The 24,508-nt window shown below is 46.2% G+C and overlaps 10 non-coding genes and 1 pseudogene across 10 annotated transcripts; all 11 read left to right on the top strand.

Moving 5' to 3' along the window:
* Nucleotides 1-1,726: 1,726 nt before the first annotated feature.
* On the top strand, nt 1,727-1,917 carry LOC130299068 (U2 spliceosomal RNA). Its single transcript, XR_008850266.1, has one exon. It is a non-coding gene; the product is annotated as a U2 spliceosomal RNA (small nuclear RNA).
* A 2,086-nt stretch (nt 1,918-4,003) lies between these two features.
* LOC130299067 (U2 spliceosomal RNA) lies at nt 4,004-4,194 on the top strand. Its single transcript, XR_008850265.1, has one exon. It is a non-coding gene; the product is annotated as a U2 spliceosomal RNA (small nuclear RNA).
* Nucleotides 4,195-6,293: 2,099 nt separating this feature from the next.
* LOC130299066 (U2 spliceosomal RNA) lies at nt 6,294-6,484 on the top strand. Its single transcript, XR_008850264.1, has one exon. It is a non-coding gene; the product is annotated as a U2 spliceosomal RNA (small nuclear RNA).
* Nucleotides 6,485-8,577: 2,093 nt separating this feature from the next.
* LOC130299064 (U2 spliceosomal RNA) lies at nt 8,578-8,768 on the top strand. The gene has a single exon (XR_008850262.1). It is a non-coding gene; the product is annotated as a U2 spliceosomal RNA (small nuclear RNA).
* Nucleotides 8,769-10,857: 2,089 nt separating this feature from the next.
* LOC130299093 (U2 spliceosomal RNA) lies at nt 10,858-11,017 on the top strand (annotated as a pseudogene).
* A 693-nt stretch (nt 11,018-11,710) lies between these two features.
* On the top strand, nt 11,711-11,899 carry LOC130299087 (U2 spliceosomal RNA). The gene has a single exon (XR_008850283.1). It is a non-coding gene; the product is annotated as a U2 spliceosomal RNA (small nuclear RNA).
* Nucleotides 11,900-13,990: 2,091 nt separating this feature from the next.
* LOC130299063 (U2 spliceosomal RNA) lies at nt 13,991-14,181 on the top strand. Its single transcript, XR_008850261.1, has one exon. It is a non-coding gene; the product is annotated as a U2 spliceosomal RNA (small nuclear RNA).
* Nucleotides 14,182-16,259: 2,078 nt separating this feature from the next.
* Nucleotides 16,260-16,450, top strand: LOC130299080 (U2 spliceosomal RNA). The gene has a single exon (XR_008850278.1). It is a non-coding gene; the product is annotated as a U2 spliceosomal RNA (small nuclear RNA).
* Nucleotides 16,451-18,527: 2,077 nt separating this feature from the next.
* On the top strand, nt 18,528-18,718 carry LOC130299062 (U2 spliceosomal RNA). Its single transcript, XR_008850260.1, has one exon. It is a non-coding gene; the product is annotated as a U2 spliceosomal RNA (small nuclear RNA).
* Nucleotides 18,719-20,792: 2,074 nt separating this feature from the next.
* LOC130299061 (U2 spliceosomal RNA) lies at nt 20,793-20,983 on the top strand. The gene has a single exon (XR_008850259.1). It is a non-coding gene; the product is annotated as a U2 spliceosomal RNA (small nuclear RNA).
* A 2,090-nt stretch (nt 20,984-23,073) lies between these two features.
* Nucleotides 23,074-23,264, top strand: LOC130299060 (U2 spliceosomal RNA). Its single transcript, XR_008850258.1, has one exon. It is a non-coding gene; the product is annotated as a U2 spliceosomal RNA (small nuclear RNA).
* The last annotated feature ends 1,244 nt before the right edge of the window (nt 23,265-24,508 follow it).

The raw sequence follows: 24,508 nt of genomic DNA, 5'->3' as shown, positions 1-24,508 counted from the left end.
CCCAATATCGCGCCACACCCCTACCCCTTAATTCCCTGGTTGAACTTGATGGACATATGTCTTTTTTCGACCGTACTAACTATGTAACTATGTAACATAACATGGGGGGGGGGGTCTCCTGGCTGTTCACACAGGTGTGTCATTGCTGTACATTGACCATGCATTGCTTCTGTGGTATTGCAAAGGCAAAGACAAATGCTTCCAGCCATCCATTGCACTAATGGATTGGTCATCAGCTGGCTGTCTATGTCCCGCATCAATATAGACCAAAGTACAGAGGGTTAGGCTATGCTATTGTGCACCTACCTGATGCATCAGAAGGTGCGAGGCCCTTGCTAAATTCTGTGCACAGACTTTGAGATCTATGCTTTAGACTGTATCTAAACCTGCTCCAACATGGACTGACATTCTGGCCTACTTTCAGCCGATGCGACTTGTCTGTCGCTGAACAGTCGCTTTTTATGTATTCAGCACCTATGTATAATGTTGTAAAAATGCTCTAGAAGCTAAAGTCGCAGAAATGTCACACATATTTGGCCTGCAACTTTCTGTGCGACAAATTCAGACAGGAAAAATCAGTATAAATCCTTAGAAAATTATCCCCCAGTGTCTCCATCTGCTGGCGGTATTGAATAAGCATTGCTGCACTGATGGGGTATGCATTAGACGAAAAAAAAGAAGAAAAAGAAGAATAATACGCCCAGAAAAGAGGCGAAAAGGAGAAAAACGTAAAAAAACGTGAAAAAAAAGTAAGAGGAAGAGAAGGGAAAAAAAGGTGGAAATGGGTTTAAAAGTGATTTCGGCGGAGAAATATATATATATATATATATATATATATATATATATATATATATGCGCACACACACACATAGATATAAACGTATTCTCCGTTGAGATATTGCAGCCGCTGCTGTGTCCAGGCCCAGGAGCCTTAGCACTGTGCTGTGATGTCACTCAATACCACTGACATCACTAGGTGTAAACAACATCTCTCCTTTGCTGTGTATGTGACTATGGAGCTGTTTGGTGATGTCGTCTATTACGGCCTTCATAGAAGCAACAGGAGATTGTTGCATCCATCTTGAACCCTCAGAACTACAGTGCTATGATGTCACTCACTTCCACAGGCCTTGCAGAGTGTAAACAACAACAACCCAGCTTTGTTGTGTATGTAACCATAGGGATTTGTGATGTCACCTAGAACCTTCACAGCAGCGACAGCTTTATGAGGAGCATCAGCACTGCTCTGCCTGAGCAGAACCATCACCGCCATAGGTTGTCAAATAACCCGGATTTAACCCACACAGGTAAGTCCAATGGGGTGCAGGCATGTCCTCTATGCTTACAGCTTCCCGTGGGTGTTGGTTTGATACCGTTTGGGGACAGCCAAGGAGGCATCTGCAGGCAACAAAGGTAGGTGTGTGCTTGTGTGTGTGTTTCCTATGCAGATCCTAAGCCCAGTGTCACATGCAAGTAGGAGGAGTAAGAAGGGTTCCTGGCAAATCCGGGTTATGGATTGCATTTAAAAAGGCCCCGTGGGAGTGCAATGGGCCCCTGTCTTGCTGCTTAGCAATAATGGTATGGGTTTAGGTTCTGCTGTGTGTACTGGTGGTTGACTGCCCCCCAGCCCAGAGTGTGCATGGAAAATTGTCTGGCAGCCTCCCTGACAGCAAGCAGTGATAGTGCCCATGAAGGGGACCTTGTTGGGCCCGCCCCTTTCACGGTTATCGCTTCTCGGCCTTTTGGCTAAGATCAAGTGTAGTATCTGTTCTTATCAGTTTAATATCTGATACGTCCCCTATCTGGGGACCATATATTAAATGGATTTTTGAGAACGGGGGCCGATTTCGAAGCTTGCTTCCGTCGCCCTATGCATTGACCCGATATGGCAGTATCTTCGGGTACAGTGCACCACCCCCTTACAGGGTTAAAAAGAAAGATTCCTACTTTCATTGCTACCTGCTTGCTGGCTAGCCAGCTAGCCAGCCCTGTGGGCCTTGCTGCTGCTGCAGCCAAAAAACAAAAGGTGGTGCTGCTGCTGCTGCTGCTTCTGCTTCTGCTTGTGTCTGGCCCCTGTTGGAGCGTCCAGGCACAGGACTTCTGCTGCTGCTGACTAAATGGCCTCCTTAATTGGATCATTTGAGTAGCCAGCACACCTGTGCAGGTAGGGCATGACATGATAGGCAGCTGCCTTGATAGCGGGTGGGTGCTGAATGTTCCTAATTGACAAAATAAGATTAATGCTTATGAAGAAATATAAAATCTCATCCCTTCCCCAATATCGCGCCACACCCCTACCCCTTAATTCCCTGGTTGAACTTGATGGACATATGTCTTTTTTCGACCGTACTAACTATGTAACTATGTAACATAACATGGGGGGGGGGGGGGGTCTCCTGGCTGTTCACACAGGTGTGTCATTGCTGTACATTGACCATGCATTGCTTCTGTGGTATTGCAAAGGCAAAGACAAATGCTTCCAGCCATCCATTGCACTAATGGATTGGTCATCAGCTGGCTGTCTATGTCCCGCATCAATATAGACCAAAGTACAGAGGGTTAGGCTATGCTATTGTGCACCTACCTGATGCATCAGAAGGTGCGAGGCCCTTGCTAAATTCTGTGCACAGACTTTGAGATCTATGCTTTAGACTGTATCTAAACCTGCTCCAACATGGACTGACATTCTGGCCTACTTTCAGCCGATGCGACTTGTCTGTCGCTGAACAGTCGCTTTTTATGTATTCAGCACCTATGTATAATGTTGTAAAAATGCTCTAGAAGCTAAAGTCGCAGAAATGTCACACATATTTGGCCTGCAACTTTCTGTGCGACAAATTCAGACAGGAAAAATCAGTATAAATCCTTAGAAAATTATCCCCCAGTGTCTCCATCTGCTGGCGGTATTGAATAAGCATTGCTGCACTGATGGGGTATGCATTAGACGAAAAAAAAGAAGAAAAAGAAGAATAATACGCCCAGAAAAGAGGCGAAAAGGAGAAAAACGTAAAAAAACGTGAAAAAAAAGTAAGAGGAAGAGAAGGGAAAAAAAGGTGGAAATGGGTTTAAAAGTGATTTCGGCGGAGAATATATATATATATATATATATATATATATATATATATATATATGCGCACACACACACATAGATATAAACGTATTCTCCGTTGAGATATTGCAGCCGCTGCTGTGTCCAGGCCCAGGAGCCTTAGCACTGTGCTGTGATGTCACTCAATACCACTGACATCACTAGGTGTAAACAACATCTCTCCTTTGCTGTGTATGTGACTATGGAGCTGTTTGGTGATGTCGTCTATTACGGCCTTCATAGAAGCAACAGGAGATTGTTGCATCCATCTTGAACCCTCAGAACTACAGTGCTATGATGTCACTCACTTCCACAGGCCTTGCAGAGTGTAAACAACAACAACCCAGCTTTGTTGTGTATGTAACCATAGGGATTTGTGATGTCACCTAGAACCTTCACAGCAGCGACAGCTTTATGAGGAGCATCAGCACTGCTCTGCCTGAGCAGAACCATCACCGCCATAGGTTGTCAAATAACCCGGATTTAACCCACACAGGTAAGTCCAATGGGGTGCAGGCATGTCCTCTATGCTTACAGCTTCCCGTGGGTGTTGGTTTGATACCGTTTGGGGACAGCCAAGGAGGCATCTGCAGGCAACAAAGGTAGGTGTGTGCTTGTGTGTGTGTTTCCTATGCAGATCCTAAGCCCAGTGTCACATGCAAGTAGGAGGAGTAAGAAGGGTTCCTGGCAAATCCGGGTTATGGATTGCATTTAAAAAGGCCCCGTGGGAGTGCAATGGGCCCCTGTCTTGCTGCTTAGCAATAATGGTATGGGTTTAGGTTCTGCTGTGTGTACTGGTGGTTGACTGCCCCCCAGCCCAGAGTGTGCATGGAAAATTGTCTGGCAGCCTCCCTGACAGCAAGCAGTGATAGTGCCCATGAAGGGGACCTTGTTGGGCCCGCCCCTTTCACGGTTATCGCTTCTCGGCCTTTTGGCTAAGATCAAGTGTAGTATCTGTTCTTATCAGTTTAATATCTGATACGTCCCCTATCTGGGGACCATATATTAAATGGATTTTTGAGAACGGGGGCCGATTTCGAAGCTTGCTTCCGTCGCCCTATGCATTGACCCGATATGGCAGTATCTTCGGGTACAGTGCACCACCCCCTTACAGGGTTAAAAAGAAAGATTCCTACTTTCATTGCTACCTGCTTGCTGGCTAGCCAGCTAGCCAGCCCTGTGGGCCTTGCTGCTGCTGCAGCCAAAAAACAAAAGGTGGTGCTGCTGCTGCTTCTGCTGCTTCTGCTGCTTCTGCTTCTGCTTGTGTCTGGCCCCTGTTGGAGCGTCCAGGCACAGGACTTCTGCTGCTGCTGACTAAATGGCCTCCTTAATTGGATCATTTGAGTAGCCAGCACACCTGTGCAGGTAGGGCATGACATGATAGGCAGCTGCCTTGATAGCGGGTGGGTGCTGAATGTTCCTAATTGACAAAATAAGATTAATGCTTATGAAGAAATATAAAATCTCATCCCTTCCCCAATATCGCGCCACACCCCTACCCCTTAATTCCCTGGTTGAACTTGATGGACATATGTCTTTTTTCGACCGTACTAACTATGTAACTATGTAACATAACATGGGGGGGGGGGGGGTCTCCTGGCTGTTCACACAGGTGTGTCATTGCTGTACATTGACCATGCATTGCTTCTGTGGTATTGCAAAGGCAAAGACAAATGCTTCCAGCCATCCATTGCACTAATGGATTGGTCATCAGCTGGCTGTCTATGTCCCGCATCAATATAGACCAAAGTACAGAGGGTTAGGCTATGCTATTGTGCACCTACCTGATGCATCAGAAGGTGCGAGGCCCTTGCTAAATTCTGTGCACAGACTTTGAGATCTATGCTTTAGACTGTATCTAAACCTGCTCCAACATGGACTGACATTCTGGCCTACTTTCAGCCGATGCGACTTGTCTGTCGCTGAACAGTCGCTTTTTATGTATTCAGCACCTATGTATAATGTTGTAAAAATGCTCTAGAAGCTAAAGTCGCAGAAATGTCACACATATTTGGCCTGCAACTTTCTGTGCGACAAATTCAGACAGGAAAAATCAGTATAAATCCTTAGAAAATTATCCCCCAGTGTCTCCATCTGCTGGCGGTATTGAATAAGCATTGCTGCACTGATGGGGTATGCATTAGACGAAAAAAAAGAAGAAAAAGAAGAATAATACGCCCAGAAAAGAGGCGAAAAGGAGAAAAACGTAAAAAAACGTGAAAAAAAAGTAAGAGGAAGAGAAGGGAAAAAAAGGTGGAAATGGGTTTAAAAGTGATTTCGGCGGAGAAATATATATATATATATATATATATATATATATATATATATATATATGCGCACACACACACATAGATATAAACGTATTCTCCGTTGAGATATTGCAGCCGCTGCTGTGTCCAGGCCCAGGAGCCTTAGCACTGTGCTGTGATGTCACTCAATACCACTGACATCACTAGGTGTAAACAACATCTCTCCTTTGCTGTGTATGTGACTATGGAGCTGTTTGGTGATGTCGTCTATTACGGCCTTCATAGAAGCAACAGGAGATTGTTGCATCCATCTTGAACCCTCAGAACTACAGTGCTATGATGTCACTCACTTCCACAGGCCTTGCAGAGTGTAAACAACAACAACCCAGCTTTGTTGTGTATGTAACCATAGGGATTTGTGATGTCACCTAGAACCTTCACAGCAGCGACAGCTTTATGAGGAGCATCAGCACTGCTCTGCCTGAGCAGAACCATCACCGCCATAGGTTGTCAAATAACCCGGATTTAACCCACACAGGTAAGTCCAATGGGGTGCAGGCATGTCCTCTATGCTTACAGCTTCCCGTGGGTGTTGGTTTGATACCGTTTGGGGACAGCCAAGGAGGCATCTGCAGGCAACAAAGGTAGGTGTGTGCTTGTGTGTGTGTTTCCTATGCAGATCCTAAGCCCAGTGTCACATGCAAGTAGGAGGAGTAAGAAGGGTTCCTGGCAAATCCGGGTTATGGATTGCATTTAAAAAGGCCCCGTGGGAGTGCAATGGGCCCCTGTCTTGCTGCTTAGCAATAATGGTATGGGTTTAGGTTCTGCTGTGTGTACTGGTGGTTGACTGCCCCCAGCCCAGAGTGTGCATGGAAAATTGTCTGGCAGCCTCCCTGACAGCAAGCAGTGATAGTGCCCATGAAGGGGACCTTGTTGGGCCCGCCCCTTTCACGGTTATCGCTTCTCGGCCTTTTGGCTAAGATCAAGTGTAGTATCTGTTCTTATCAGTTTAATATCTGATACGTCCCCTATCTGGGGACCATATATTAAATGGATTTTTGAGAACGGGGGCCGATTTCGAAGCTTGCTTCCGTCGCCCTATGCATTGACCCGATATGGCAGTATCTTCGGGTACAGTGCACCACCCCCTTACAGGGTTAAAAAGAAAGATTCCTACTTTCATTGCTACCTGCTTGCTGGCTAGCCAGCTAGCCAGCCCTGTGGGCCTTGCTGCTGCTGCAGCCAAAAAACAAAAGGTGGTGCTGCTGCTGCTTCTGCTGCTTCTGCTTCTGCTTGTGTCTGGCCCCTGTTGGAGCGTCCAGGCACAGGACTTCTGCTGCTGCTGACTAAATGGCCTCCTTAATTGGATCATTTGAGTAGCCAGCACACCTGTGCAGGTAGGGCATGACATGATAGGCAGCTGCCTTGATAGCGGGTGGGTGCTGAATGTTCCTAATTGACAAAATAAGATTAATGCTTATGAAGAAATATAAAATCTCATCCCTTCCCCAATATCGCGCCACACCCCTACCCCTTAATTCCCTGGTTGAACTTGATGGACATATGTCTTTTTTCGACCGTACTAACTATGTAACTATGTAACATAACATGGGGGGGGGGGGGGTCTCCTGGCTGTTCACACAGGTGTGTCATTGCTGTACATTGACCATGCATTGCTTCTGTGGTATTGCAAAGGCAAAGACAAATGCTTCCAGCCATCCATTGCACTAATGGATTGGTCATCAGCTGGCTGTCTATTTCCCGCATCAATATAGACCAAAGTACAGAGGGTTAGGCTATGCTATTGTGCACCTACCTGATGCATCAGAAGGTGCGAGGCCCTTGCTAAATTCTGTGCACAGACTTTGAGATCTATGCTTTAGACTGTATCTAAACCTGCTCCAACATGGACTGACATTCTGGCCTACTTTCAGCCGATGCGACTTGTCTGTCGCTGAACAGTCGCTTTTTATGTATTCAGCACCTATGTATAATGTTGTAAAAATGCTCTAGAAGCTAAAGTCGCAGAAATGTCACACATATTTGGCCTGCAACTTTCTGTGCGACAAATTCAGACAGGAAAAATCAGTATAAATCCTTAGAAAATTATCCCCCAGTGTCTCCATCTGCTGGCGGTATTGAATAAGCATTGCTGCACTGATGGGGTATGCATTAGACGAAAAAAAAGAAGAAAAAGAAGAATAATACGCCCAGAAAAGAGGCGAAAAGGAGAAAAACGTAAAAAAACGTGAAAAAAAAGTAAGAGGAAGAGAAGGGAAAAAAAGGTGGAAATGGGTTTAAAAGTGATTTCGGCGGAGAAATATATATATATATATATATATATATATATATATATATATATATATATGCGCACACACACACATAGATATAAACGTATTCTCCGTTGAGATATTGCAGCCGCTGCTGTGTCCAGGCCCAGGAGCCTTAGCACTGTGCTGTGATGTCACTCAATACCACTGACATCACTAGGTGTAAACAACATCTCTCCTTTGCTGTGTATGTGACTATGGAGCTGTTTGGTGATGTCGTCTATTACGGCCTTCATAGAAGCAACAGGAGATTGTTGCATCCATCTTGAACCCTCAGAACTACAGTGCTATGATGTCACTCACTTCCACAGGCCTTGCAGAGTGTAAACAACAACAACCCAGCTTTGTTGTGTATGTAACCATAGGGATTTGTGATGTCACCTAGAACCTTCACAGCAGCGACAGCTTTATGAGGAGCATCAGCACTGCTCTGCCTGAGCAGAACCATCACCGCCATAGGTTGTCAAATAACCCGGATTTAACCCACACAGGTAAGTCCAATGGGGTGCAGGCATGTCCTCTATGCTTACAGCTTCCCGTGGGTGTTGGTTTGATACCGTTTGGGGACAGCCAAGGAGGCATCTGCAGGCAACAAAGGTAGGTGTGTGCTTGTGTGTGTGTTTCCTATGCAGATCCTAAGCCCAGTGTCACATGCAAGTAGGAGGAGTAAGAAGGGTTCCTGGCAAATCCGGGTTATGGATTGCATTTAAAAAGGCCCCGTGGGAGTGCAATGGGCCCCTGTCTTGCTGCTTAGCAATAATGGTATGGGTTTAGGTTCTGCTGTGTGTACTGGTGGTTGACTGCCCCCCAGCCCAGAGTGTGCATGGAAAATTGTCTGGCAGCCTCCCTGACAGCAAGCAGTGATAGTGCCCATGAAGGGGACCTTGTTGGGCCCGCCCCTTTCACGGTTATCGCTTCTCGGCCTTTTGGCTAAGATCAAGTGTAGTATCTGTTCTTATCAGTTTAATATCTGATACGTCCCCTATCTGGGGACCATATATTAAATGGATTTTTGAGAACGGGGGCCGATTTCGAAGCTTGCTTCCGTCGCCCTATGCATTGACCCGATATGGCAGTATCTTCGGGTACAGTGCACCACCCCCTTACAGGGTTAAAAAGAAAGATTCCTACTTTCATTGCTACCTGCTTGCTGGCTAGCCAGCTAGCCAGCCCTGTGGGCCTTGCTGCTGCTGCAGCCAAAAAACAAAAGGTGGTGCTGCTGCTGCTTCTGCTGCTTCTGCTTCTGCTTGTGTCTGGCCCCTGTTGGAGCGTCCAGGCACAGGACTTCTGCTGCTGCTGACTAAATGGCCTCCTTAATTGGATCATTTGAGTAGCCAGCACACCTGTGCAGGTAGGGCATGACATGATAGGCAGCTGCCTTGATAGCGGGTGGGTGCTGAATGTTCCTAATTGACAAAATAAGATTAATGCTTATGAAGAAATATAAAATCTCATCCCTTCCCCAATATCGCGCCACACCCCTACCCCTTAATTCCCTGGTTGAACTTGATGGACATATGTCTTTTTTCGACCGTACTAACTATGTAACTATGTAACATAACATGGGGGGGGGGGGGGTCTCCTGGCTGTTCACACAGGTGTGTCATTGCTGTACATTGACCATGCATTGCTTCTGTGGTATTGCAAAGGCAAAGACAAATGCTTCCAGCCATCCATTGCACTAATGGATTGGTCATCAGCTGGCTGTCTATGTCCCGCATCAATATAGACCAAAGTACAGAGGGTTAGGCTATGCTATTGTGCACCTACCTGATGCATCAGAAGGTGCGAGGCCCTTGCTAAATTCTGTGCACAGACTTTGAGATCTATGCTTTAGACTGTATCTAAACCTGCTCCAACATGGACTGACATTCTGGCCTACTTTCAGCCGATGCGACTTGTCTGTCGCTGAACAGTCGCTTTTTATGTATTCAGCACCTATGTATAATGTTGTAAAAATGCTCTAGAAGCTAAAGTCGCAGAAATGTCACACATATTTGGCCTGCAACTTTCTGTGCGACAAATTCAGACAGGAAAAATCAGTATAAATCCTTAGAAAATTATCCCCCAGTGTCTCCATCTGCTGGCGGTATTGAATAAGCATTGCTGCACTGATGGGGTATGCATTAGACGAAAAAAAAGAAGAAAAAGAAGAATAATACGCCCAGAAAAGAGGCGAAAAGGAGAAAAACGTAAAAAAACGTGAAAAAAAAGTAAGAGGAAGAGAAGGGAAAAAAAGGTGGAAATGGGTTTAAAAGTGATTTCGGCGGAGAAATATATATATATATATATATATATATATATATATATATATATATGCGCACACACACACATAGATATAAACGTATTCTCCGTTGAGATATTGCAGCCGCTGCTGTGTCCAGGCCCAGGAGCCTTAGCACTGTGCTGTGATGTCACTCAATACCACTGACATCACTAGGTGTAAACAACATCTCTCCTTTGCTGTGTATGTGACTATGGAGCTGTTTGGTGATGTCGTCTATTACGGCCTTCATAGAAGCAACAGGAGATTGTTGCATCCATCTTGAACCCTCAGAACTACAGTGCTATGATGTCACTCACTTCCACAGGCCTTGCAGAGTGTAAACAACAACAACCCAGCTTTGTTGTGTATGTAACCATAGGGATTTGTGATGTCACCTAGAACCTTCACAGCAGCGACAGCTTTATGAGGAGCATCAGCACTGCTCTGCCTGAGCAGAACCATCACCGCCATAGGTTGTCAAATAACCCGGATTTAACCCACACAGGTAAGTCCAATGGGGTGCAGGCATGTCCTCTATGCTTACAGCTTCCCGTGGGTGTTGGTTTGATACCGTTTGGGGACAGCCAAGGAGGCATCTGCAGGCAACAAAGGTAGGTGTGTGCTTGTGTGTGTGTTTCCTATGCAGATCCTAAGCCCAGTGTCACATGCAAGTAGGAGGAGTAAGAAGGGTTCCTGGCAAATCCGGGTTATGGATTGCATTTAAAAAGGCCCCGTGGGAGTGCAATGGGCCCCTGTCTTGCTGCTTAGCAATAATGGTATGGGTTTAGGTTCTGCTGTGTGTACTGGTGGTTGACTGCCCCCCAGCCCAGAGTGTGCATGGAAAATTGTCTGGCAGCCTCCCTGACAGCAAGCAGTGATAGTGCCCATGAAGGGGACCTTGTTGGGCCCGCCCCTTTCACGGTTATCGCTTCTCGGCCTTTTGGCTAAGATCAAGTGTAGTATCTGTTCTTATCAGTTTTCATGCTGGTGGGGATGGGTGCTGCATGGAGGATGCAGGTGTACCAGGGCTTTCCGGGGCTGGTTCTGAGGAATCAGCTCGACGGCTGCCCCGATGTGACCTGTTCCCTCCGGGTCTCGCCATGAGGCTGAGAGGGTCTAGAGCCGAGGTACTTTTGTGCCTCGGGGAGTGGTGACCCCGAGGTGCCGAAACTCACTGGGAGAATAGACTCACTGAGTTGAAGCACGGGCACCATAATCTCTTCACCTTGTGGCACTCACCTCTTGATTCCCGGCCTTCTGGCTAGGATCAGAGAAATTTTTATAGATCCGGCCGGATGTCCGGGCAGTATATCTGCACACATTCACTTATTTATTTCTTTTTTGTCTCACTGTGTCACTTTTTGCGTGTTGTGTGTTCACAGGATTGGTCAGGATGCGGTAGCCCTTCTGGGTGTCCCTCCTGGCGGTCTAGGGGAGGTGTGTGTGGCCATTAGGTTCCGCACCTCCCTGCAAACACCCCGGGTACTCCTGCTTTGGCAGGGTACCTACCGTAATCGGCTCTGCGGGCAGATACCTTGGCTAACGCCAAGGGGGATGCCGGGAGCATTTGTGGTCCCCTAGTAGCTTCGGCGAAAAGGGACATCGAACCTGGAACCTCGCAGGTACCTTTTGGTCCGGAGGCGAAGGGTAAGGTTTGTTGGGGGGCCTCTCTCCTATCGGAGAAGGGCTTGCGATAGACCGCATCCTTTGTGCACGTTTTTTTAGTGTAACACGTTTGCACTTTTTCTTGCACTTTGGGTGAATCGAAAGCACGTTCCTCGGCTTTAGATAAAAAAAAAAAAAAAAAAAAAAATCTGTTCTTATCAGTTTAATATCTGATACGTCCCCTATCTGGGGACCATATATTAAATGGATTTTTGAGAACGGGGGCCGATTTCGAAGCTTGCTTCCGTCGCCCTATGCATTGACCCGATATGGCAGTATCTTCGGGTACAGTGCACCACCCCCTTACAGGGTTAAAAAGAAAGATTCCTACTTTCATTGCTACCTGCTTGCTGGCTAGCCAGCTAGCCAGCCCTGTGGGCCTTGCTGCTGCTGCAGCCAAAAAACAAAAGGTGGTGCTGCTGCTGCTTCTGCTGCTTCTGCTTCTGCTTGTGTCTGGCCCCTGTTGGAGCGTCCAGGCACAGGACTTCTGCTGCTGCTGACTAAATGGCCTCCTTAATTGGATCATTTGAGTAGCCAGCACACCTGTGCAGGTAGGGCATGACATGATAGGCAGCTGCCTTGATAGCGGGTGGGTGCTGAATGTTCCTAATTGACAAAATAAGATTAATGCTTATGAAGAAATATAAAATCTCATCCCTTCCCCAATATCGCGCCACACCCCTACCCCTTAATTCCCTGGTTGAACTTGATGGACATATGTCTTTTTTCGACCGTACTAACTATGTAACTATGTAACATAACATGGGGGGGGGGGGTCTCCTGGCTGTTCACACAGGTGTGTCATTGCTGTACATTGACCATGCATTGCTTCTGTGGTATTGCAAAGGCAAAGACAAATGCTTCCAGCCATCCATTGCACTAATGGATTGGTCATCAGCTGGCTGTCTATGTCCCGCATCAATATAGACCAAAGTACAGAGGGTTAGGCTATGCTATTGTGCACCTACCTGATGCATCAGAAGGTGCGAGGCCCTTGCTAAATTCTGTGCACAGACTTTGAGATCTATGCTTTAGACTGTATCTAAACCTGCTCCAACATGGACTGACATTCTGGCCTACTTTCAGCCGATGCGACTTGTCTGTCGCTGAACAGTCGCTTTTTATGTATTCAGCACCTATGTATAATGTTGTAAAAATGCTCTAGAAGCTAAAGTCGCAGAAATGTCACACATATTTGGCCTGCAACTTTCTGTGCGACAAATTCAGACAGGAAAAATCAGTATAAATCCTTAGAAAATTATCCCCCAGTGTCTCCATCTGCTGGCGGTATTGAATAAGCATTGCTGCACTGATGGGGTATGCATTAGACGAAAAAAAAGAAGAAAAAGAAGAATAATACGCCCAGAAAAGAGGCGAAAAGGAGAAAAACGTAAAAAAACGTGAAAAAAAAGTAAGAGGAAGAGAAGGGAAAAAAAGGTGGAAATGGGTTTAAAAGTGATTTCGGCGGAGAAATATATATATATATATATATATATATATATATATATATATATATATATGCGCACACACACACATAGATATAAACGTATTCTCCGTTGAGATATTGCAGCCGCTGCTGTGTCCAGGCCCAGGAGCCTTAGCACTGTGCTGTGATGTCACTCAATACCACTGACATCACTAGGTGTAAACAACATCTCTCCTTTGCTGTGTATGTGACTATGGAGCTGTTTGGTGATGTCGTCTATTACGGCCTTCATAGAAGCAACAGGAGATTGTTGCATCCATCTTGAACCCTCAGAACTACAGTGCTATGATGTCACTCACTTCCACAGGCCTTGCAGAGTGTAAACAACAACAACCCAGCTTTGTTGTGTATGTAACCATAGGGATTTTTGATGTCACCTAGAACCTTCACAGCAGCGACAGCTTTATGAGGAGCATCAGCACTGCTCTGCCTGAGCAGAACCATCACCGCCATAGGTTGTCAAATAACCCGGATTTAACCCACACAGGTAAGTCCAATGGGGTGCAGGCATGTCCTCTATGCTTACAGCTTCCCGTGGGTGTTGGTTTGATACCGTTTGGGGACAGCCAAGGAGGCATCTGCAGGCAACAAAGGTAGGTGTGTGCTTGTGTGTGTGTTTCCTATGCAGATCCTAAGCCCAGTGTCACATGCAAGTAGGAGGAGTAAGAAGGGTTCCTGGCAAATCCGGGTTATGGATTGCATTTAAAAAGGCCCCGTGGGAGTGCAATGGGCCCCTGTCTTGCTGCTTAGCAATAATGGTATGGGTTTAGGTTCTGCTGTGTGTACTGGTGGTTGACTGCCCCCCAGCCCAGAGTGTGCATGGAAAATTGTCTGGCAGCCTCCCTGACAGCAAGCAGTGATAGTGCCCATGAAGGGGACCTTGTTGGGCCCGCCCCTTTCACGGTTATCGCTTCTCGGCCTTTTGGCTAAGATCAAGTGTAGTATCTGTTCTTATCAGTTTAATATCTGATACGTCCCCTATCTGGGGACCATATATTAAATGGATTTTTGAGAACGGGGGCCGATTTCGAAGCTTGCTTCCGTCGCCCTATGCATTGACCCGATATGGCAGTATCTTCGGGTACAGTGCACCACCCCCTTACAGGGTTAAAAAGAAAGATTCCTACTTTCATTGCTACCTGCTTGCTGGCTAGCCAGCTAGCCAGCCCTGTGGGCCTTGCTGCTGCTGCAGCCAAAAAACAAAAGGTGGTGCTGCTGCTGCTTCTGCTGCTTCTGCTTCTGCTTGTGTCTGGCCCCTGTTGGAGCGTCCAGGCACAGGACTTCTGCTGCTGCTGACTAAATGGCCTCCTTAATTGGATCATTTGAGTAGCCAGCACACCTGTGCAGGTAGGGCATGACATGATAGGCAGCTGCCTTGATAGCGGGTGGGTGCTGAATGTTCCTAATTGACAAAATAAGATTAATGCTTATGAAGAAATATAAAATCTCATCCCTTCCCCAATATCGCGCCACACCCCTACCCCTTAATTCCCTGGTTGAACTTGATGGACATATGTCTTTTTTCGACCGTACTAACTATGTAACTATGTAACATAACATGGGGGGGGGGGGGTCTCCTGGCTGTTCACACAGGTGTGTCATTGCTGTACATTGACCATGCATTGCTTCTGTGGTATTGCAAAGGCAAAGACAAATGCTTCCAGCCATCCATTGCACTAATGGATTGGTCATCAGCTGGCTGTCTATGTCCCGCATCAATATAGACCAAAGTACAGAGGGTTAGGCTATGCTATTGTGCACCTACCTGATGCATCAGAAGGTGCGAGGCCCTTGCTAAATTCTGTGCACAGACTTTGAGATCTATGCTTTAGACTGTATCTAAACCTGCTCCAACATGGACTGACATTCTGGCCTACTTTCAGCCGATGCGACTTGTCTGTCGCTGAACAGTCGCTTTTTATGTATTCAGCACCTATGTATAATGTTGTAAAAATGCTCTAGAAGCTAAAGTCGCAGAAATGTCACACATATTTGGCCTGCAACTTTCTGTGCGACAAATTCAGACAGGAAAAATCAGTATAAATCCTTAGAAAATTATCCCCCAGTGTCTCCATCTGCTGGCGGTATTGAATAAGCATTGCTGCACTGATGGGGTATGCATTAGACGAAAAAAAAGAAGAAAAAGAAGAATAATACGCCCAGAAAAGAGGCGAAAAGGAGAAAAACGTAAAAAAACGTGAAAAAAAAGTAAGAGGAAGAGAAGGGAAAAAAAGGTGGAAATGGGTTTAAAAGTGATTTCGGCGGAGAAATATATATATATATATATATATATATATATATATGCGCACACACACACATAGATATAAACGTATTCTCCGTTGAGATATTGCAGCCGCTGCTGTGTCCAGGCCCAGGAGCCTTAGCACTGTGCTGTGATGTCACTCAATACCACTGACATCACTAGGTGTAAACAACATCTCTCCTTTGCTGTGTATGTGACTATGGAGCTGTTTGGTGATGTCGTCTATTACGGCCTTCATAGAAGCAACAGGAGATTGTTGCATCCATCTTGAACCCTCAGAACTACAGTGCTATGATGTCACTCACTTCCACAGGCCTTGCAGAGTGTAAACAACAACAACCCAGCTTTGTTGTGTATGTAACCATAGGGATTTGTGATGTCACCTAGAACCTTCACAGCAGCGACAGCTTTATGAGGAGCATCAGCACTGCTCTGCCTGAGCAGAACCATCACCGCCATAGGTTGTCAAATAACCCGGATTTAACCCACACAGGTAAGTCCAATGGGGTGCAGGCATGTCCTCTATGCTTACAGCTTCCCGTGGGTGTTGGTTTGATACCGTTTGGGGACAGCCAAGGAGGCATCTGCAGGCAACAAAGGTAGGTGTGTGCTTGTGTGTGTGTTTCCTATGCAGATCCTAAGCCCAGTGTCACATGCAAGTAGGAGGAGTAAGAAGGGTTCCTGGCAAATCCGGGTTATGGATTGCATTTAAAAAGGCCCCGTGGGAGTGCAATGGGCCCCTGTCTTGCTGCTTAGCAATAATGGTATGGGTTTAGGTTCTGCTGTGTGTACTGGTGGTTGACTGCCCCCCAGCCCAGAGTGTGCATGGAAAATTGTCTGGCAGCCTCCCTGACAGCAAGCAGTGATAGTGCCCATGAAGGGGACCTTGTTGGGCCCGCCCCTTTCACGGTTATCGCTTCTCGGCCTTTTGGCTAAGATCAAGTGTAGTATCTGTTCTTATCAGTTTAATATCTGATACGTCCCCTATATGGGGACCATATATTAAATGGATTTTTGAGAACGGGGGCCGATTTCGAAGCTTGCTTCCGTCGCCCTATGCATTGACCCGATATGGCAGTATCTTCGGGTACAGTGCACCACCCCCTTACAGGGTTAAAAAGAAAGATTCCTACTTTCATTGCTACCTGCTTGCTGGCTAGCCAGCTAGCCAGCCCTGTGGGCCTTGCTGCTGCTGCAGCCAAAAAACAAAAGGTGGTGCTGCTGCTGCTTCTGCTGCTTCTGCTTCTGCTTGTGTCTGGCCCCTGTTGGAGCGTCCAGGCACAGGACTTCTGCTGCTGCTGACTAAATGGCCTCCTTAATTGGATCATTTGAGTAGCCAGCACACCTGTGCAGGTAGGGCATGACATGATAGGCAGCTGCCTTGATAGCGGGTGGGTGCTGAATGTTCCTAATTGACAAAATAAGATTAATGCTTATGAAGAAATATAAAATCTCATCCCTTCCCCAATATCGCGCCACACCCCTACCCCTTAATTCCCTGGTTGAACTTGATGGACATATGTCTTTTTTCGACCGTACTAACTATGTAACTATGTAACATAACATGGGGGGGGGGGGTCTCCTGGCTGTTCACACAGGTGTGTCATTGCTGTACATTGACCATGCATTGCTTCTGTGGTATTGCAAAGGCAAAGACAAATGCTTCCAGCCATCCATTGCACTAATGGATTGGTCATCAGCTGGCTGTCTATGTCCCGCATCAATATAGACCAAAGTACAGAGGGTTAGGCTATGCTATTGTGCACCTACCTGATGCATCAGAAGGTGCGAGGCCCTTGCTAAATTCTGTGCACAGACTTTGAGATCTATGCTTTAGACTGTATCTAAACCTGCTCCAACATGGACTGACATTCTGGCCTACTTTCAGCCGATGCGACTTGTCTGTCGCTGAACAGTCGCTTTTTATGTATTCAGCACCTATGTATAATGTTGTAAAAATGCTCTAGAAGCTAAAGTCGCAGAAATGTCACACATATTTGGCCTGCAACTTTCTGTGCGACAAATTCAGACAGGAAAAATCAGTATAAATCCTTAGAAAATTATCCCCCAGTGTCTCCATCTGCTGGCGGTATTGAATAAGCATTGCTGCACTGATGGGGTATGCATTAGACGAAAAAAAAGAAGAAAAAGAAGAATAATACGCCCAGAAAAGAGGCGAAAAGGAGAAAAACGTAAAAAAACGTGAAAAAAAAGTAAGAGGAAGAGAAGGGAAAAAAAGGTGGAAATGGGTTTAAAAGTGATTTCGGCGGAGAAATATATATATATATATATATATATATATATATATGCGCACACACACACATAGATATAAACGTATTCTCCGTTGAGATATTGCAGCCGCTGCTGTGTCCAGGCCCAGGAGCCTTAGCACTGTGCTGTGATGTCACTCAATACCACTGACATCACTAGGTGTAAACAACATCTCTCCTTTGCTGTGTATGTGACTATGGAGCTGTTTGGTGATGTCGTCTATTACGGCCTTCATAGAAGCAACAGGAGATTGTTGCATCCATCTTGAACCCTCAGAACTACAGTGCTATGATGTCACTCACTTCCACAGGCCTTGCAGAGTGTAAACAACAACAACCCAGCTTTGTTGTGTATGTAACCATAGGGATTTGTGATGTCACCTAGAACCTTCACAGCAGCGACAGCTTTATGAGGAGCATCAGCACTGCTCTGCCTGAGCAGAACCATCACCGCCATAGGTTGTCAAATAACCCGGATTTAACCCACACAGGTAAGTCCAATGGGGTGCAGGCATGTCCTCTATGCTTACAGCTTCCCGTGGGTGTTGGTTTGATACCGTTTGGGGACAGCCAAGGAGGCATCTGCAGGCAACAAAGGTAGGTGTGTGCTTGTGTGTGTGTTTCCTATGCAGATCCTAAGCCCAGTGTCACATGCAAGTAGGAGGAGTAAGAAGGGTTCCTGGCAAATCCGGGTTATGGATTGCATTTAAAAAGGCCCCGTGGGAGTGCAATGGGCCCCTGTCTTGCTGCTTAGCAATAATGGTATGGGTTTAGGTTCTGCTGTGTGTACTGGTGGTTGACTGCCCCCCAGCCCAGAGTGTGCATGGAAAATTGTCTGGCAGCCTCCCTGACAGCAAGCAGTGATAGTGCCCATGAAGGGGACCTTGTTGGGCCCGCCCCTTTCGCGGTTATCGCTTCTCGGCCTTTTGGCTAAGATCAAGTGTAGTATCTGTTCTTATCAGTTTAATATCTGATACGTCCCCTATCTGGGGACCATATATTAAATGGATTTTTGAGAACGGGGGCCGATTTCGAAGCTTGCTTCCGTCGCCCTATGCATTGACCCGATATGGCAGTATCTTCGGGTACAGTGCACCACCCCCTTACAGGGTTAAAAAGAAAGATTCCTACTTTCATTGCTACCTGCTTGCTGGCTAGCCAGCTAGCCAGCCCTGTGGGCCTTGCTGCTGCTGCAGCCAAAAAACAAAAGGTGGTGCTGCTGCTGCTTCTGCTGCTTCTGCTTCTGCTTGTGTCTGGCCCCTGTTGGAGCGTCCAGGCACAGGACTTCTGCTGCTGCTGACTAAATGGCCTCCTTAATTGGATCATTTGAGTAGCCAGCACACCTGTGCAGGTAGGGCATGACATGATAGGCAGCTGCCTTGATAGCGGGTGGGTGCTGAATGTTCCTAATTGACAAAATAAGATTAATGCTTATGAAGAAATATAAAATCTCATCCCTTCCCCAATATCGCGCCACACCCCTACCCCTTAATTCCCTGGTTGAACTTGATGGACATATGTCTTTTTTCGACCGTACTAACTATGTAACTATGTAACATAACATGGGGGGGGGGGGGTCTCCTGGCTGTTCACACAGGTGTGTCATTGCTGTACATTGACCATGCATTGCTTCTGTGGTATTGCAAAGGCAAAGACAAATGCTTCCAGCCATCCATTGCACTAATGGATTGGTCATCAGCTGGCTGTCTATGTCCCGCATCAATATAGACCAAAGTACAGAGGGTTAGGCTATGCTATTGTGCACCTACCTGATGCATCAGAGGGTGCGAGGCCCTTGCTAAATTCTGTGCACAGACTTTGAGATCTATGCTTTAGACTGTATCTAAACCTGCTCCAACATGGACTGACATTCTGGCCTACTTTCAGCCGATGCGACTTGTCTGTCGCTGAACAGTCGCTTTTTATGTATTCAGCACCTATGTATAATGTTGTAAAAATGCTCTAGAAGCTAAAGTCGCAGAAATGTCACACATATTTGGCCTGCAACTTTCTGTGCGACAAATTCAGACAGGAAAAATCAGTATAAATCCTTAGAAAATTATCCCCCAGTGTCTCCATCTGCTGGCGGTATTGAATAAGCATTGCTGCACTGATGGGGTATGCATTAGACGAAAAAAAAGAAGAAAAAGAAGAATAATACGCCCAGAAAAGAGGCGAAAAGGAGAAAAACGTAAAAAAACGTGAAAAAAAAGTAAGAGGAAGAGAAGGGAAAAAAAGGTGGAAATGGGTTTAAAAGTGATTTCGGCGGAGAAATATATATATATATATATATATATATATATGCGCACACACACACATAGATATAAACGTATTCTCCGTTGAGATATTGCAGCCGCTGCTGTGTCCAGGCCCAGGAGCCTTAGCACTGTGCTGTGATGTCACTCAATACCACTGACATCACTAGGTGTAAACAACATCTCTCCTTTGCTGTGTATGTGACTATGGAGCTGTTTGGTGATGTCGTCTATTACGGCCTTCATAGAAGCAACAGGAGATTGTTGCATCCATCTTGAACCCTCAGAACTACAGTGCTATGATGTCACTCACTTCCACAGGCCTTGCAGAGTGTAAACAACAACAACCCAGCTTTGTTGTGTATGTAACCATAGGGATTTGTGATGTCACCTAGAACCTTCACAGCAGCGACAGCTTTATGAGGAGCATCAGCACTGCTCTGCCTGAGCAGAACCATCACCGCCATAGGTTGTCAAATAACCCGGATTTAACCCACACAGGTAAGTCCAATGGGGTGCAGGCATGTCCTCTATGCTTACAGCTTCCCGTGGGTGTTGGTTTGATACCGTTTGGGGACAGCCAAGGAGGCATCTGCAGGCAACAAAGGTAGGTGTGTGCTTGTGTGTGTGTTTCCTATGCAGATCCTAAGCCCAGTGTCACATGCAAGTAGGAGGAGTAAGAAGGGTTCCTGGCAAATCCGGGTTATGGATTGCATTTAAAAAGGCCCCGTGGGAGTGCAATGGGCCCCTGTCTTGCTGCTTAGCAATAATGGTATGGGTTTAGGTTCTGCTGTGTGTACTGGTGGTTGACTGCCCCCCAGCCCAGAGTGTGCATGGAAAATTGTCTGGCAGCCCCCCTGACAGCAAGCAGTGATAGTGCCCATGAAGGGGACCTTGTTGGGCCCGCCCCTTTCGCGGTTATCGCTTCTCGGCCTTTTGGCTAAGATCAAGTGTAGTATCTGTTCTTATCAGTTTAATATCTGATACGTCCCCTATCTGGGGACCATATATTAAATGGATTTTTGAGAACGGGGGCCGATTTCGAAGCTTGCTTCCGTCGCCCTATGCATTGACCCGATATGGCAGTATCTTCGGGTACAGTGCACCACCCCCTTACAGGGTTAAAAAGAAAGATTCCTACTTTCATTGCTACCTGCTTGCTGGCTAGCCAGCTAGCCAGCCCTGTGGGCCTTGCTGCTGCTGCAGCCAAAAAACAAAAGGTGGTGCTGCTGCTGCTTCTGCTGCTTCTGCTTCTGCTTGTGTCTGGCCCCTGTTGGAGCGTCCAGGCACAGGACTTCTGCTGCTGCTGACTAAATGGCCTCCTTAATTGGATCATTTGAGTAGCCAGCACACCTGTGCAGGTAGGGCATGACATGATAGGCAGCTGCCTTGATAGCGGGTGGGTGCTGAATGTTCCTAATTGACAAAATAAGATTAATGCTTATGAAGAAATATAAAATCTCATCCCTTCCCCAATATCGCGCCACACCCCTACCCCTTAATTCCCTGGTTGAACTTGATGGACATATGTCTTTTTTCGACCGTACTAACTATGTAACTATGTAACATAACATGGGGGGGGGGGTCTCCTGGCTGTTCACACAGGTGTGTCATTGCTGTACATTGACCATGCATTGCTTCTGTGGTATTGCAAAGGCAAAGACAAATGCTTCCAGCCATCCATTGCACTAATGGATTTGTCATCAGCTGGCTGTCTATGTCCCGCATCAATATAGACCAAAGTACAGAGGGTTAGGCTATGCTATTGTGCACCTACCTGATGCATCAGAAGGTGCGAGGCCCTTGCTAAATTCTGTGCACAGACTTTGAGATCTATGCTTTAGACTGTATCTAAACCTGCTCCAACATGGACTGACATTCTGGCCTACTTTCAGCCGATGCGACTTGTCTGTCGCTGAACAGTCGCTTTTTATGTATTCAGCACCTATGTATAATGTTGTAAAAATGCTCTAGAAGCTAAAGTCGCAGAAATGTCACACATATTTGGCCTGCAACTTTCTGTGCGACAAATTCAGACAGGAAAAATCAGTATAAATCCTTAGAAAATTATCCCCCAGTGTCTCCATCTGCTGGCGGTATTGAATAAGCATTGCTGCACTGATGGGGTATGCATTAGACGAAAAAAAAGAAGAAAAAGAAGAATAATACGCCCAGAAAAGAGGCGAAAAGGAGAAAAACGTAAAAAAACGTGAAAAAAAAGTAAGAGGAAGAGAAGGGAAAAAAAGGTGGAAATGGGTTTAAAAGTGATTTCGGCGGAGAAATATATATATATATATATATATATATATATATATATATATATATATATGCGCACACACACACATAGATATAAACGTATTCTCCGTTGAGATATTGCAGCCGCTGCTGTGTCCAGGCCCAGGAGCCTTAGCACTGTGCTGTGATGTCACTCAATACCACTGACATCACTAGGTGTAAACAACATCTCTCCTTTGCTGTGTATGTGACTATGGAGCTGTTTGGTGATGTCGTCTATTACGGCCTTCATAGAAGCAACAGGAGATTGTTGCATCCATCTTGAACCCTCAGAACTACAGTGCTATGATGTCACTCACTTCCACAGGCCTTGCAGAGTGTAAACAACAACAACCCAGCTTTGTTGTGTATGTAACCATAGGGATTTGTGATGTCACCTAGAACCTTCACAGCAGCGACAGCTTTATGAGGAGCATCAGCACTGCTCTGCCTGAGCAGAACCATCACCGCCATAGGTTGTCAAATAACCCGGATTTAACCCACACAGGTAAGTCCAATGGGGTGCAGGCATGTCCTCTATGCTTACAGCTTCCCGTGGGTGTTGGTTTGATACCGTTTGGGGACAGCCAAGGAGGCATCTGCAGGCAACAAAGGTAGGTGTGTGCTTGTGTGTGTGTTTCCTATGCAGATCCTAAGCCCAGTGTCACATGCAAGTAGGAGGAGTAAGAAGGGTTCCTGGCAAATCCGGGTTATGGATTGCATTTAAAAAGGCCCCGTGGGAGTGCAATGGGCCCCTGTCTTGCTGCTTAGCAATAATGGTATGGGTTTAGGTTCTGCTGTGTGTACTGGTGGTTGACTGCCCCCCAGCCCAGAGTGTGCATGGAAAATTGTCTGGCAGCCTCCCTGACAGCAAGCAGTGATAGTGCCCATGAAGGGGACCTTGTTGGGCCCGCCCCTTTCACGGTTATCGCTTCTCGGCCTTTTGGCTAAGATCAAGTGTAGTATCTGTTCTTATCAGTTTAATATCTGATACGTCCCCTATCTGGGGACCATATATTAAATGGATTTTTGAGAACGGGGGCCGATTTCGAAGCTTGCTTCCGTCGCCCTATGCATTGACCCGATATGGCAGTATCTTCGGGTACAGTGCACCACCCCCTTACAGGGTTAAAAAGAAAGATTCCTACTTTCATTGCTACCTGCTTGCTGGCTAGCCAGCTAGCCAGCCCTGTGGGCCTTGCTGCTGCTGCAGCCAAAAAACAAAAGGTGGTGCTGCTGCTGCTTCTGCTGCTTCTGCTTCTGCTTGTGTCTGGCCCCTGTTGGAGCGTCCAGGCACAGGACTTCTGCTGCTGCTGACTAAATGGCCTCCTTAATTGGATCATTTGAGTAGCCAGCACACCTGTGCAGGTAGGGCATGACATGATAGGCAGCTGCCTTGATAGCGGGTGGGTGCTGAATGTTCCTAATTGACAAAATAAGATTAATGCTTATGAAGAAATATAAAATCTCATCCCTTCCCCAATATCGCGCCACACCCCTACCCCTTAATTCCCTGGTTGAACTTGATGGACATATGTCTTTTTTCGACCGTACTAACTATGTAACTATGTAACATAACATGGGGGGGGGGGGGTCTCCTGGCTGTTCACACAGGTGTGTCATTGCTGTACATTGACCATGCATTGCTTCTGTGGTATTGCAAAGGCAAAGACAAATGCTTCCAGCCATCCATTGCACTAATGGATTGGTCATCAGCTGGCTGTCTATGTCCCGCATCAATATAGACCAAAGTACAGAGGGTTAGGCTATGCTATTGTGCACCTACCTGATGCATCAGAAGGTGCGAGGCCCTTGCTAAATTCTGTGCACAGACTTTGAGATCTATGCTTTAGACTGTATCTAAACCTGCTCCAACATGGACTGACATTCTGGCCTACTTTCAGCCGATGCGACTTGTCTGTCGCTGAACAGTCGCTTTTTATGTATTCAGCACCTATGTATAATGTTGTAAAAATGCTCTAGAAGCTAAAGTCGCAGAAATGTCACACATATTTGGCCTGCAACTTTCTGTGCGACAAATTCAGACAGGAAAAATCAGTATAAATCCTTAGAAAATTATCCCCCAGTGTCTCCATCTGCTGGCGGTATTGAATAAGCATTGCTGCACTGATGGGGTATGCATTAGACGAAAAAAAAGAAGAAAAAGAAGAATAATACGCCCAGAAAAGAGGCGAAAAGGAGAAAAACGTAAAAAAACGTGAAAAAAAAGTAAGAGGAAGAGAAGGGAAAAAAAGGTGGAAATGGGTTTAAAAGTGATTTCGGCGGAGAAATATATATATATATATATATATATATATATATACGCGCACACACACACATATATATATAAACGTATTCTCCG

Source organism: Hyla sarda, unplaced genomic scaffold (genome assembly GCF_029499605.1).
Source record: "Hyla sarda isolate aHylSar1 unplaced genomic scaffold, aHylSar1.hap1 scaffold_1034, whole genome shotgun sequence".
Classification (NCBI taxonomy): Eukaryota; Metazoa; Chordata; class Amphibia; order Anura; family Hylidae; genus Hyla; species Hyla sarda.
The sequence above is the reverse complement of the archived record's forward strand: the minus strand, read 5'-3'. Positions and strand labels throughout refer to the sequence as shown.